The 12,568-nt window shown below is 39.7% G+C and overlaps 1 long non-coding RNA gene across 2 annotated transcripts; it reads right to left on the minus strand.

The window, feature by feature from the left end:
* Positions 1-5,850: 5,850 nt before the first annotated feature.
* LOC117597441 (uncharacterized) lies at positions 5,851-7,277 on the minus strand. 2 transcript variants are annotated; one of them, XR_008303031.1, is made up of 3 exons: positions 6,808-7,260; positions 6,626-6,734; positions 5,851-6,542 (listed from the first exon to the last, which is right to left on the minus strand). It is a non-coding gene; the product is annotated as an uncharacterized LOC117597441 (long non-coding RNA). The 2 variants fall into 2 exon arrangements; XR_008303029.1 differs by having other exon boundaries at positions 5,851-6,734; positions 6,808-7,277.
* Between the last annotated feature and the right edge of the window lie 5,291 nt (positions 7,278-12,568).

Here is a 12,568-nt window from a genome sequence, read left to right on the forward strand (position 1 = left end):
TCTCTGAAGGCCCGGGACAGTTTGGCCCTCGCTGTTCTTAGGGCCGCCTTGTCGAATGCTCACGATACAAGTACAAGCACAAGCACATGTTATAGAAAATGAATCAATAACTTCTGCCCAGCACTGTGATATAATGCAGACTAGTCCATGTAGGCACATCATTTCTATATATTATGTCTTCTTTATTAACTACTCAAGTGGAAATGTAATCTGTAAAATCAGTAAATTTTTTGGCACAAGTGAGGAACTTTCGATAGATTTTGAAGCACTGTATCTCATTTTGCTACCTTGAGGTTTGGCCTTTTTGTTTAGATGTTTTGTTTTTGCCTTTTGATAGAATCATAACCCTTTTAAGACAGGAAACCACCTTGGTCACAGTGAACTATGATAACGTAAATGCTGGAAACCAAGCGAGCTAATGTACCTAAATGACCAAATAAATAGATGTAATTAAGTGTGAAGTGCAGTGAAAATCACTGTTTGAAAGTCTTTTTTTTATATATGACTCAGATTAACTTTACCTTGCCCCACGATTCTACTGAAGAAAAATACGCTGAGTCAAGGAAGTCAGAAAATTTTTAGAAAATGTCGTCATCTCTTTTTTTCCTGTCTCTGACTGCTGAAAAAAGAAAGACATGGAAGCACTCCAACTCCAGGGTGAGAGCAAGATATGATCATGGATGACATTTTGGTTTTGCTTCTCCTCACCAAATACCATCACCTCCTCCACTTTCTTTGTAAATCACCAAACACAGCTGTAACATTTATAATAGAATTGAATTTTAAGTGACAAAGCTGGTATGTGGTTACAACATTACCAAAATAGAGACCTATTTCTGACAATAAGAACATAATTTGAAACTTCGAAGAAACTTCCCAAAATCTCCCTTATGTTTCAGATTACAGCCTTTTTGGTTCTTTCCTCATTTGCTGTGGTGGCACAAATAACCAGGGCTGTAAATTCCCCTATCCTTTGTTTATGCACTGCCCAAGACCATGTCCATGAGAAGTCGACAGTATTTCTTTCGTCTCTGTGAAAAACCCCAAGCCGTATGGAATGTGCTGATAGCTTTGGTTTTTCAGGCCGCTCTCACGTCTGAACTTCTCTGACCGAGTCATCTGTCCGCCATTCCCGCTTTCCCTTCTGTTTGGATGCCCTTGTCTCCAAGGTGACGTGCAAAAACACAGATGGTTCTCGAACATAGTCAAAGCATCGCGAGGACATGAAGAGCAGTGCTGATTTGAAGCTGCGGGGAGGGGGAGAGAGGCGTCTCACTATGCAGGATGCTTTGTCGTGTTAGTTGCGGTGCTTAGATTATTTTCCTTATGTTTGGGTGGCCCTCTGTGCAAGTAGGAAAATATTTTTACACACATCACTGCTCTGTCTGCACAAGAAAAACTTTAATGAAGATGTTGAACATTATCTATCTTATAAACCCTGTGAATGTTTGCAATCGAAACTTTTGCAATGTTTGCATAAAATCTATATCAGAAAAATTCCTTTTCCCTGATATGTAATATTTCAGTGTCAGGAAGCCTAAACCTGAATTCCAAGGATGTGACTGAAAAATTTCAGAGACTGAAAATTCTGCTGCATACTTGAGGGTGGAAAAATCTGGCCAGCGAGCAGGATAGTTCACTTACTTTTACTAAGTAAACGGGCCTTGCACTGAAGCAGACTTCTTTTCCTTAGCCGTGTGTGTGGGTGTGTGTGTGTGTGGGTGTGTGTAGGGCTGTTTGGCGGGTTGGGGGAATATTTCTTGAACCATACTTGCTTAGTGCTGTTGCAGTGCTCAAACAGATTTTTGCTCAGTCTTGATGCAAACGTGGCAACTGCCTCTTCCCCCCTCCTCTAACAACTCTTCCTCCTCCTTCCACCCCCAACCCTCCTTCCTCTCGTCTTCTCCCACTCCCTCTCTCATTCCCAGTGCCAGACCGCCTGGGCCTTGTGGGTAATATGTGTGGCAAAACTGGAAGAGAATACGCTGACAGGCGGGTTGTTGCATATGTTGAGCTTCTAGATGTGTCCTGCCCTGGTCTGCATTTAAGGTTGAGGTATTCTGCCCTTAATGTACTAGATCATGGAAAGTGCCAAGGGGAAATCTGATCTCAGATCAGCTGAGAGTTAAGGGGGATGGACTGTATAAATGAATTTATAGGGGTTAGAGTTACTGGAATCCTGGATGTGTTAATTAGACCTGTCAACAAAAGCTTGTGAAGATCTATAGCGTCTCTGCCTGGGCTGTGGTCAAGACTTTTCTTTATTTCTCTTTTCTGGGAGAAGGCAACTGCTGAAAGACTAAGATCTTAGAACAAGCTAGTTTTTTTTTTTTTTTTGGGTCATACTCCCTCCTGAGGCAGCTTATGGTGAGCTTCAACTGGTTAAAGTGCTGCTCATGTTGTCTCAAAAGATCAAGAGATAAAATGAAACTAAAATAAAATGTTAAACAAACAGTATGTAACACAACGATTCAGCAACTTCAATTCAAGTGGGCGGCGAGAGAATGTAGAGAAGGAACATGGAAATATTTCGTAATGTAGAACAGATGATGGTCATTGCATTAGAACCACAAAGGAAGTCTCAGTTGAATCCTACTGTGAGCCACACCTTGAAAACAAAGAGGTGTGGCTAAAAGAATGCTGCATTTAATACAAAACAAAGTAGACAACAGTTAAAAATAGTATGATGGTGTCTTTTTATAAAGCTAAAAAGAATCTGCATGTGAATTTGTATGCTCACTGTGATCTGGGATGATTAAAAAAACAGGCATTTTGTATACTTGTTGTCGGTAGAAATTCCACATTCTAACAAAAGCTCTGGCAATTTGTCGATCCACAATAATAATAAAAATAATAATAATAATAATTTTACACCATGTAAGGAAAGGATTGCAGTAATCAGATATCTCTGCTGAGGCTGCTCTGCATGAACCAGGGACATCCATTAGCAGATTAGTTCCTTTCATGTGTCGTTATCAGTAGCAAAGCCAAACAGCAGTGGGATCTTTTAAAGCTTCTGCTCAGCTTTGAAAGAAGCTTCTTATCGAAGGGAGGAGCATGAGATGGAGTGAGAAGGAGAGCAGACTTGGTCATCTTGAAACCAAGTTCAGATATTTTTCTCACTAAGCCAAAATATGTGCATCTAATGTACACTCTACACTGCACAAGCTGACCCATGTTTGGTAAAGATTGATCAGACAGAAAGTGTGTCACTGTGATCATACAAATCTACAAATTAAAGCCAATAAATTAGTGTGTTCATGCCAGGAAATTTCTTCATATCTCTTTAAACGAGGAAAGAAATCTTTCACACTTACCAGATTGTGTTATCTGAATTATCAGAATACATAAGAATAAAACACCATTTACTATAATACTACCCTGGACAGAATAGATAAGGCTTGCACTTGTAGAGTGCAGAAATTTTCAGCTTATGTTTGCAGAATGTTAATTGATGTTTACAACAGGCTCACACAAGCAGTTATCCAGTTCTGCTTGCCAAAGATTGCAGGGTGCATGAGTAAAAACATTTACAGACATTTGATGTTCTAAACAGCAACGGCATATACACAGGAAATGTCCATTTTACTCCATTTTAGAAAAACAAGTGTGTGTTTTCATGCAAATTTAGTGCAGATTTGATGCTGGTGCTTGATATTAGGTTGTGAAAGGTAGGTTATGAATGTTCATGTTCAGATGAGAGATCCTGGTCATAAGGACACAACAGAGGTGCTAAGAGGGTTTTTAACAAAAGCAGCTCATTTAACGTGTGAGGCTCAAGGCATAAAGCTTTCTGCTTTTCTTTCTCCCATGTTCTTACTCATCAACAGCTGTGACCTCAAAACCCATTTTTGTCCTTCTGCTTGGAACCGCCTGCTTTTACCGTAAATCCACTCAGACAAAAAGATCACTGCCACATGCAGTAATAGTGATGGGGGACCTGATGCATTTTTATAGGCTGGTGCTTCCTATCGAGCAAATGCATTCAGCACAGACGAAACAGACATGTTGGCTCACCAGCTCCAAGAAACGCAGAAGTTTGCAAGAGCAGGGGTGGAGAAGATGGTCAGAATTTCCAGAGAGGAAACTGAGCAATTCAGTCCGCGGGTGCAGAGGTTTTTATGAGCTGCCTTACTCCGCCACTGATTTGATCATCTTTGCTTACCATTCCAAACACATTTGTTATATATAACTGCTGATGTTTCATTCCCTAAACAATGTATCTACTACCAAGAAGCACAGATTACTATAATACATTGCACTGTGCCTCATTCATTTCCAGATATCTCATTTTTTCTCTCTTTCTCTTTCCATTGAGCTACTGTGCACAGGAAAGAGCACACTTAGCCCCTTGTTACAGTATATCAATAGATGCTTTTTACCTCCAGTTCCCAGACTGTTTGCTCAGAGCGTGGGAGCTGCATGAATTTGGCGCAGAGGCCAGCGAATGTGTTATTAAGGCTTATTTCACTTAGTGAACTTCTCACTTTTCTCTTTCTGACTTCTCAGTAGAGATATTCTCTTAGCCATCATCTTCTTCCTCACTTTTTGCCCTCTTCTGGCCCTGGCTGGACTGCCTAGTCAAGCAGATTCTAACCTCAGGCCTCCTTCCTCTTACCCAATGCTGAACCACACTGGCCCAAAAGCGAGCAAGTCTGCCATGTGAAGTGATGTTGGTTAAGTGATATTTAGTTTGGGACAGAACCATAACCTGCAATCACAGAGCACCAGGGTCCAGCACATTTTGGCATTTTCATACCTGATTCAATGACCAGGAGTGTAGTTACATAAAGTCTTATCTTACCACTAAGAGTTTTCCTAAGTAACAGTTTTTTCTTAAAACAGCTGAAAGGAACTTTTGCTCAGGGTCAGAGGAAGGGTGGGGTTGACCACTGTGGTATGGATGATGAAGTATTTAATAAATGAACTGGCTTTATACCATTCCTAAAATGTCATATTACAACAGCACAATGTTATATTATATTATATAAAAAATAAAAATGAATATGTGGCTCAGTTCATACATGAAAAAATCAAAATGCTAATATAAATAGGTCTGCGTACGTAATGCTGTGTGCTAATGAGAACATTTTAATTAAACTAGAGTATTGATTTATACAGCCCTCTTATCTAGCAGACTACAGCCTATGTGAACATGGCTTTGTGAACATTTAAAAATGTGTGTGGCCTAAGGAGGGTAATGATGTGTAATTTGAGTCCATATATGTAAGTCTTAAGAAGGAACTCACTGGCATTGATACATTCTGGTGTGTTTTCAAGAACACATGAACTGACCTATTACTGATTAGTGAGAGAGTTTTTCTTATATTGATAAATGTTCATTATACACAATGACAGCTGGTGGTGATATTAGATGGGAGGATATAATAACTGTCAATGGCTTGACAGTTCAACTAATAATTCAATTAAATTTTATTTGTATAGCAATTTTAACAATGGACATTGTCAAATATTTGCATACCGAATATAAATTAAGAGCAAGAGCAAGCCAAAGGCAGTGGTGGCAAGGAAGAACTCCCTGAGACGACATGGGGGGGAAACCTTGAGAGGAACCAGACTCCAGAGGAAACCCAGCCTCATCTGGGTGACACCGGATAGTGTGATTATAAATAATATTCTCTTCTATAAGCGTATACTATAGAGTCAAAAAGTGCAATTGTGTAAACAGGAACTTATGAGCTTATGAGTGTGGTACCTGACGCGCAGAATACCTACATGTACTTTACTGTCTGACTACGCCACCCCCTAAAATGGGCGGGGGAAACCCATTCTCTCTATAGTGTGGCTGATTCTAGACCCTGCCCGCAAAGAAACAGTTTACACAAGGCATGTACACAAGCTCAAATTTATTACAATTTTAAATAGGTACAATTGCTAATGTGAAAAAGAGACGAAGGGAAACTGGCTGGAGCTTCTCAAACTAATAAGGTCGGGTCGGCACGGCACCCACAGCTCCTCTCCTAGGAGGCCCTGGTGAGAGAGACAGACACAACAAACCCAACACCATACAAGCATGCAACATAGCAAACACTGCACACACAAGGTCAGTAATTACCACTACAAAATACCACACCATGTTGCATGTTACCAGTACACACCAAAATAGTGTCCCCTCAGTGCAGCCCCCAACTGAAAGGAGCAGTAGTGAGGTGCAGATCCGGCCTTGTACAGAGAACCTATACAGAGACAAAAAGAGGAGAACAGCCAGCTCCCAACACAATGACCACCGCGCTGGCTTGGTCAAGGCAGGGTTACACTAGGCCAAGGACCAAAAAAAAAGGACAAAGCCAAAGGCAAACAAAACAACCAACAAACAAACTAAAAAAAAAGACTTGTACACTGACAATAAAACAGTGGCTGGCCTGGTCCCTTTAAAAAGAAATAATGCACATTAATCCCCAATTTCATTCACCAGCACACATAAAACCAACATATACAAGAAGTATTGGCCTACTTTGCAAGAGTGTTCAATACTCCCCGCAGCACAATAACCCAGGAAGATAAAATGGGGCACTCCAGTGCTACAAATACAAGTACATAATCAACACATTTTAAATACCAATATAAAACAATTTAAAAAACTAAATCACATAAGACAAACTACCAGAGAGTCTGCAGCCCAGCAACTCAATAGGAGGCCACAAGTCCTTCAAATGCCACGCAGTCACCTGTGTCCTTCATGAAGAGTGGAACACATTGTTCTAGCAGTCACCCTGATAAAGTTAAAACAGAACATGAGAATTCAGTTCCTATATCAATTAAAACACAGTCTAGTCACTCCATTACCTGTATGACGGGAGTCTAGTTGCAATGGCAAATGGCAGCAGCAAGAGAGTGTGAACTCCACAAGCCAAACTTTATAATCTCCTAATGTGTCATGTGACATGCCTCATGTGACCCAAGACAAGCAGCCACACAATGCAGATCACATGATCCCCACACTGATTATCAGTGCAGGTAACCACCAACAAGAAAACACAGATCCCCACATGAGCATACTTATGAGTATGAGCATCAGTGTCATTTCTGAATTCATTATAGTTTTAACATAAAGTCAATTGTATCAACCTGAGGTTATTAACTGTTCAATGATGGAGACTTGAGTGCAAACGGTTCTTAGCCACTGCAGTCCTAAGGCTATCTAAGGAAGAACATCCACAGCCGTCCTTATAGTTTCTTTGTGGTACCATCCACAGTAAGCGAGTGATTTTCAGGTGCTGAGAAACCCTAGAGCAATGCATTATAACAGGAGGTCTCATGGGGCAAACTACCACACACACACACACACACACACACACACACACACACTGAAAGGCATATATAGGCAGCTGCATTAGTATTTTTTTTTTATTGTTTCACAATAAGTCCATCATGCTCTGTTGAGTTCATGGCATGTTTCTGATTAACTGAACATTTGTAACCATTTCATTCAAACAAAAAACTTACAGTCCGGTCATCTGTACATTTTTTTGTACTTTGTACTTTGATTGGACAATGTGTGGTTAGTCTATCTAGATATAGTTTCCAAAGTCATTTTTGGGGGAAATGGATTATAGAGTAAATTATCCACATTGTTTGCATCCATTACACCCACGACAGTATTTCACGATTTCACATGTGCCTTCTAAATCACCGCTGATATTACTGATGTGTCAGCAGTAAAAATATCAGCGCTAATGGAGCTCAAAATCTAGGGGCTGTTAGCCCTGCTAGCCCATATAAACCTGATACCTCTGATTACATACACTGCTAGCATCAGCCTCTAGGTAAGATGAGCTAACCTAACAGGATTTCTGAGAGAAATTTTAATATTATAATATATAAATGTTTATAATGTTCACCATGAATGCTAGCTATACATGGCTGACATAACCTAAATCTACAGGATATATCGAAAGACTGGACTGTAATCACAAAATTATGCCTAATTAGAAATATTTGAAGGATGTATGTTTGAATCATGCAACTATAGGGATTCTTAACTCCTTGGGACCCGCTGCTCTACAAAGTTATAAATGTATGTGAGGTGACTGTCTCCCTCACTAAGTCCACCATCGGTGCAATAACCTCACAGCTGAGACAGACTTTTTAGGTTGTTGCCATTAATTATTTCAAAAACATCAATTGTAACATTAATTCCCAGCAATAGCCATTTATATAGTGATGTAGGAATGTGCTGGAACATCTCAAGGTTTTCAGGTCACCTGATTTTCATGCTTAAAGGTGCAGTAGCTTATAAGTCTTTTTTTTTTTTTTTTTTAGGTCTTTAATGATTAGGTCGGTTCGAACAAATTAATTTGAATGATTACCGCCCATGTTCATGAAGCTCCGCTCCCAGGATCTTCAGTGGTCCATATAGTGTCTATAAAATGACTGACAGGAGGTGCATCCAAACACAAACAAGCATTCCAGACCAGAACTCCATTTTCCAAACGGGTTTTTCCCAATGACTTAATACACTTTTGCTAAGGCCACTACTTAATACATTGTTTGGGTTTTTTTTGATAATTTTCTACTTATCTTCCAGGTTATTTGTTCAGGGTATAAAAAAATCAACTATTGCAACAAATTGCTTTGTAAATTACTCTTGGACTGAAAAAAGGATAAATAGGCACATTTTTTGAGTAGGCCACTTTTTTTGTTTGTTTCTTATAATATGCCACTTAGGATCCACTTTTATTCTTAAGATTTTCCGTGAATACAACACCAGATATCATGTTTGTGTTAAGTGGGGGAAACAGGCTGTATTTGAGACCTACAAGGCTACATTTACTTTGTGTCCTTTTGCTGTTCCAAAAACAATCATTCTTTACCTTATTGGAGATGGCTTTGGACTGCGGTTCATATTGGCAGATGGACTGTGGTGGCTTCGGGGCTGCGGTTGCCGCGAGCAGTTCTGCACTCAAGTCTCCATCAGTGGACAGTGGATAGATTCAACAAAACAGACTTCAGGTGAAAACTGTAATAAATTTCCTGGTTACACTGTGTGCTACAACTGTAGTACACAGTTATAGAAGGGATTTATTTATAATCGCACTATCTGGTGTCACCCAGATGACGATGAGTTCCCTTTTGAGTCTGGTTCCTCTCAAGGTTTCTTCCTCACATAGTCTCAGGGAGTTTTTCCGTGCCTCTGGGTTGCTCATTAGGGATAAATTCATACATTTACATATATCCTGAATGTATTTATTCCTGTAAAGCTGCTTTGCAACATTGTTAAAAGTGCTATACAAATAAAATTGAACTGAACTGAAATGAATTATTGTCCATAGACATCTGGACTCACTGCAAGCAAAGTAATTTGATAGGAGTATTTTATAATCTACCTTTAAAAATAGGATTTAAAAAGCAGGAAATTACTTTCTCCAGGTGGGGCAATGAAGGTAGGATGATCATTTTAAAAAAATGTTATCTTACCACTAATAGTTTTCTTAAATGGCACTAGAAGTTCCAAACTAATTTAATTATTTTATTAGAACATACACTATATAGCCAATATATATATTTTTGTAGACACCTGACCATCACACCCATATGTGGTTCTTTCCCAAACTGTTGCCACAAAGTTGGAAGCACACAATTGTATAGAATGCCTTTGTTTGTTGTAGAATTACACTTTCCCTTCACTGGAACTAAGAGGCCCAGACCTGTTCCAGCATGACAATGCCCCTGTGCACAAGGCGAGCTCCATGAAGACATAGTTTGCCAGCGTCATTGTGGAAGAACTTGAGTGAGCCCTGATTTCAATTTCGACACCTTTGAGATGAATTGGAATGCCAGGCCTTGACATCAGTGCCTGATCTCACTAATGTTCTTGCGGCTGAATGAACACAAGTCCCCACAGCCATGCTCCAAAATCTAATGGAAAGCCTTCCCAGAAGAGTGGAGGTTATTATATGAGCAAAAGAGGAGTAAGTCTGGAATGGGATGTTCAAAAAGCATGCATATGGGTGTGATGGTCAGGTGTCCATAAACTTTTGGCCGTAGAATGTATTTATGAAACAGCTAAAAGGAACTTTTACTAAGGGATTCTTCGGCTCAGAGGAACGGTGGGGTTGACTCTGTTGCAGCAGTTGATAAATGAATAGGCTATATGCCAAATCTCTTAATGTCATTTTCACAATGTCATATTAGAATATCTCCCATGCAACCTGCTTTTACTGTTTAAATGCTTTGTAAATTGCTTTTAGATTTAAAAAAAAAAAATGAAGAAATGATAAATTGAGATAAATGTAGCCATTTTCTGAGCGTCTCATACTCTGCCAATTGGAAGCCCTTTTCAGTCTTAAGACTTTCCGTGATTAGAGCTCCAGGTTTCGTATGTGTTAAGCAGAAAATAATGTCAGTATTTGAGACTTACAGGGCTACATTTGCTTTAGAAAATAAATTCATTGGAGAACAGGAGTGCAGGAGTTATGGACTTGAACTCCTAATACAATTTACATCAACATGCTTTTACGTTTATTATAAAAATCCAGATCCAGCTGATCAAATTCCTTCATCAGAATGATGCATCACATCTTGCTGTTACAAGAACACAATAATTCCTTGCCTTATTGTCCATAGTCATCTGGACTTATTGCAAGCAAAGTAAATTGATAGGATTATTTCATAATCTACTTTTAAATATGGGATTTAAAATAAAAATGGCAGGAAATTACTTTCTCCACATGGGTCAAAGAACACAGCACAGTCATTTGGTAACCCAAGACAGCATATAAATTTGTATAATCTGGCTAAAAACAGTCATACAACAGTCATTGTATACAAAATGTGAATTTATATTAACAGTCCACAACTCTTCTGTGTCAATAACAAGGTATTAGACAATGACGTCAGGGAAACTTCCGCTGCACTTTTTTTGGCAACACTGCCACCTGGTGGTCTGTTGTGGATGGTCTTTGAATGAACATCCTGAGGGTCATCTGTAGACCTGGTTTGTGCTTACACTGCCATCTGGTGGTGATTTTTTGTTAAATTTGATTCTACTCATATCACCATCTGGTGGTTATTTTCAGATAGCTGATCTTTTTGCGTGAGAAAGAACTGAAGGCAGCTTTTTTGTTGCATTATGCTGGGAACATTTCTGAGGGGTGGACTGGTTTACCGTAAATCAGACCAAGAGCATTGCTTAATCGTGCGTTTAAAACGGAATTGTTTCTCAACACAAGATCGTTCCTTAGAAATGATATCTGCTTGTTTGTGTAAAACATTCCTCTGAAACAAGTCATGCAGATCTTCATTGTTAATTGTGTTTATCTTTGAGTAACCCTGATCTCAAGTCATGGATGCGATCCATGGTTTGTGGCTTAGGCTCTGTCTCTGTGTTTGGGAATGGGAGAGGTGTGGGGGAGGCGAGCTGGGACCATAACTCAGAGGCAGTGCATCAAAACCTGTTATTAACTCTGGGAGTTATAGGGTATAATAATTTATCATTCAAGTTCTGAGACAGGGAAGGGCTGAGTGGAGTGAGCTTGCAGGAAAAGTATGAACTTCACTGTCCTCCTGAATACCTCAGCTGAACTTGCTCTCTGAGCCCAACTTTTTTCTGGAGTTGAGAAGAGGAGCTGGAATTTGCAAAGAGAAAAAACTCTGTTCTGAACTCATAGCTTGGCACAGACTCGAGTGTCAAAAATCTGCATTTGGTTGAAATGTGTAGTCAAGCCAAGTGGGTTTTATTGTCGTTCTTCTGTATAACTCATACACTTACACTAAATGTATTGTGCAAGACATAACAAGGCAGTATCATGATACACAGGACTACACAAAATGCAAATACACAACAGTGTGGGACAAGTGCAAACGCATCAGGAGTACCTTTTTAATGGCTTTGGCAGATTTGTAATTTGTAATTTCCCTTCACTGGAACTAAGAGGCCCAAACCTCTTCCATCATGACAATGCCCCTGAGCTCCATGAAGACATGGTTTGACAAGGCTGGTGTGGAAGAACTCGAGCGTCCTGCACAGATCCTTGACCTCAACCCCACTGAACACATTTGGGATGAACTGGAAAGCAGACTGCATCTCAGTCCTTCTCACCAACATCAGCGCCTGACCACACTAATGTTCTTGTGGCTGAATGAACACAAATCCCCACAGCCGCGCTCCAACATCTAGTGGAAAGCCTTCCCAGAAGAGTGGAGGTTATTATAAGGGCAAAGGGAGGAATAACTCTGGAATGGAACGTTTAAAAACACACGTGTGTGATGGTCAGGTGTCCATTTTAAACCATGAGAACACTTTCGGTCTCAAATCAGTGTGCTTTCATCCTTTTGAACTTTAATCTGTTTGGTCTGAGGTGTGAACAGGTTTAAGTGTATATTTGCCTCTCGTCTGCTGTATGCAGAAGTACACAGGATCATTTCAAGAGCATTAACACCACGCTTCAATCTTATACCTGTATTTAAATGGGTCATTTCATGAGGTGCCATTTGTGTCCCACTGATATAACATTTCCAAAATGTAAAGGTAAAAGATATTTTAAATGTACATAAAGTGTGTTTCACAATAACATATGTACATGTTTCAGATAAGTAATTAAAACAT

The sequence above is a fragment of the Pangasianodon hypophthalmus genome, chromosome 12 (assembly GCF_027358585.1).
Source record: "Pangasianodon hypophthalmus isolate fPanHyp1 chromosome 12, fPanHyp1.pri, whole genome shotgun sequence".
Classification (NCBI taxonomy): Eukaryota; Metazoa; Chordata; class Actinopteri; order Siluriformes; family Pangasiidae; genus Pangasianodon; species Pangasianodon hypophthalmus.